Raw genomic sequence first — 2,858 nt, forward strand, 5'->3', positions numbered from 1 at the left:
CCACGTTTGAGAGTTGAAACAACGCGTGAACGAGGCACAAGCCTAAGTTGTCGGGTCAGAGGTGAAATTAGGATTCTCAGTCTTGCTGTCAGGTGGATAATGATTTGCACGTTTTTGAAACAAGTGTGTGTGTCACACATGCACCTTGCAGTTCTCTAGCAGACCACACTCCAGCAGGAGCCTCCTGGTTCATCCTCTCCACTCCTCCCAGGGCAACCACTGGCCAGAGTCACTTGCTTTTCCTTAACAATTTTGCTGCCAAACGTATGTATCCCTAAACAATACTTTGCTCCTTTTGGCTTGTATTGGTACTTTGTGTAAGTAGAGTCATGGATTTTTATATTCTGCATGTTTTTCCCAACAGTTATATTTTAGAGATCACTGCATGTTAGTGTCTGTAAGTGTGGTTTGTTAATTTTCATTGCTGTGTTCCTGAGTGTTATCAGGTCTGACGTTCCTAGTATTTTGCTCTCAAATACAGTATGGCCATGCCTGTTGTTGCCGCATCCCCCAGTGCACACACACAAGACCTGCTTGAGAGGAGATGTCTTGAAGCTGAATTGCTAAGCCACAGAGGAGGCACAATTTTTTCCTTAGGTGATACCGAAATGTTTTTCCACACAGTTATACACTTGCCCTCTGACTGGTGTATTACCAGTTCCCACTGCCCTACGTCCTTGCCAACAGTTGATACATGTAATTATTGCCATTCTGGTGTTTATGAGATGGTATTTCACTGTAGCCTTAGTTTTGTGTTTTCTTGATGAACTTAACATCTTTACCTGTGTTTATGGGTCATTTGAGTTTCCTCTTCTGGGAAACATTCAGGCGTTTTGCTTCTTTCTCTATTAGGTTATTTTTTTATACTCATTTTGTAGACATTCTTTATATATTGTGGATTCTAGTCCTTGGGTTCTATGTGTTGGAAAATCGCCCAGACTGGGTTTTTCTTTTTACTCTCTTTATGTGATGTTTTGTTTAACTGAAGTGGAAGTTTAACATAGTGAATCTATCACTTTTTCTTTTCTGGTTTGTGCCTTTTTTAAGTCTTTCTACTCTGAGGTCACAAAGATAGCCTCCTGTGTGGGCTGCTGGAAGTTTTCAGGTGTGCTTATCACACCCCTCTTCTCTGTTCCACCTGAACTTGAAGCCGAGGACGTGTGGGGATCCAGTTCCTTTTTTCCTTTATAACTTAGTTGCCCCTCTTCTTTTTTCGGAGAGTCCTTTCTTTCTACTGTGGTTTGAATGCTCACCAATCACCTGTCAGATTCTCACATATGTGTTGGTTTATTTCCAACCTCTTGTCTTCTTTCTCTGCTTATTGAAGTTGTCCTTTGAAGCTTATAAAAGAGCCAAGCCATCAGAACTGTGCATGGCCACTGCTATGTCGCTGGGGCCCAGAACAGTGTGAGGCAGGTAAATGGGTTGAATGAATACACGGCTTTACATCATTCTGGTCGAACCTTTGCTGACACAGAACATCTTAGGACAGATGATTTTCTGTTCTGTGTGCGTCACGGCTTCTAACAACATGGCCACTACTTTGAGTCCTGTTACATAATTGGACAGCTTTGATAACTAGAACTTTTTTCAGTTCAGTTCAGTCTCTCAGTCATGTCCGACTCGTTGTGACCCCATGGACTGCAGCACGCCAGGCCTCCCTGTCCATCACCAAGTCCCGGAGTTTGCTCACACTCATGTCCATTGAGTTGGTGATGCCATCCAACCATCTCATCCTCTGTTGTCCCCTTCTCCTCCCGCCTTCAATCAAAACTTTTTTAGTGGAGCCCAAATCTGTCCATCTGAAACATTTTGGCGGTGCCTGTCACTCCCGTGCACAGAATTAGGAATCTGGCTTCTAGTTGGATGGCAGATCTTCCAGTATTTTCCCTGAGCGCTTTTCTTTCCTGGCCAAGCTTTTCATGCGTTCGTATCATCTGTCTTTACACATGACCCTTAACTAAACGAGTTGTGCAGTAATTTGACCACGAATCACCCAAACTGGACACCGTATTCCACATCCCTACCCGTGGCCTTGCCTTTCAAGAACTCATGGCCTAAAGGAGCTGTAATCAGCCTGTTCTCACGCACTGAAAGACACGTGCATGCGAGGCAGCTGCTGTGGGGATGAGAGGTAAAGCATCTACTTCTGTGGGGTCAGAGGAATTGAAGACGTGATGTTTAAGCTGGTCCTGGAGAGATAAGTTGGACGTAGGCAAGGTAGAGCTTCAATAGTTGAGGAATTCGTGTGAGCAAAGGCAGGAGATGAAAACATGAAAACACTGGGCTGAACGTAGGCTGTAGGAAGGGAATCAGGAGAGGGACGTGGGAACGGGCTGGCCTGCAGCTGCTCAGCGGTACTGAGGTCTAAACGTGTGCCTCTGCGCGTGGGCCTGATGACGTTGGGCGGGAGGAGAGGAGTGACAGGGTCTGCCCTGGGCTGGAGTCCCACCTGAGAGGAGTGCGAGGAGCGGGGGCAGCTGACTGGGCAGGGAGCTCCTTGAGTCAGGCGACCGCGCGGCCCAAACTCAAGAGTGAAAACGTGCCCTTCCCCCAATTAACTTTCAAGCCATGTTTTCCCTAATCCTCTATTCACACTTTTGTGGATTGAAAACATACTTGCATTGGTTAGCTTTTTTTCCCCTATAATAAAATACGCATAATATCGTTTACTATTTTAACCATTTTAGGTTTCATGGCATTAAGACCGTTCCTGTTTTGTGCTGCCGTCACCGTCCACCCACAGAGCTTTTTTCGTCTTCCCCAACTGACACTCTGACCTCATTAAACAGTAACTCTCCATCCCCACCCCCAGCCGCAAACCACCATCTGCTTTCTGCCCTATGAATCTGAAAGTA

General features: G+C 45.7%; 1 protein-coding gene across 1 annotated transcript in view; it reads left to right on the forward strand.

The window, feature by feature from the left end:
* LOC104981581 (thioredoxin reductase 3-like) overlaps positions 1-2,858 on the forward strand; it is a 24,773-nt gene that overhangs the window by 938 nt on the left and 20,977 nt on the right. The gene's annotated exons all lie outside the window — the stretch shown is intronic.

The sequence above is a fragment of the Bison bison genome, unplaced genomic scaffold (assembly GCF_000754665.1).
Source record: "Bison bison bison isolate TAMUID 2011002044 unplaced genomic scaffold, Bison_UMD1.0 scf7180017859153, whole genome shotgun sequence".
NCBI classification, from domain to species: domain Eukaryota; kingdom Metazoa; phylum Chordata; class Mammalia; order Artiodactyla; family Bovidae; genus Bison; species Bison bison.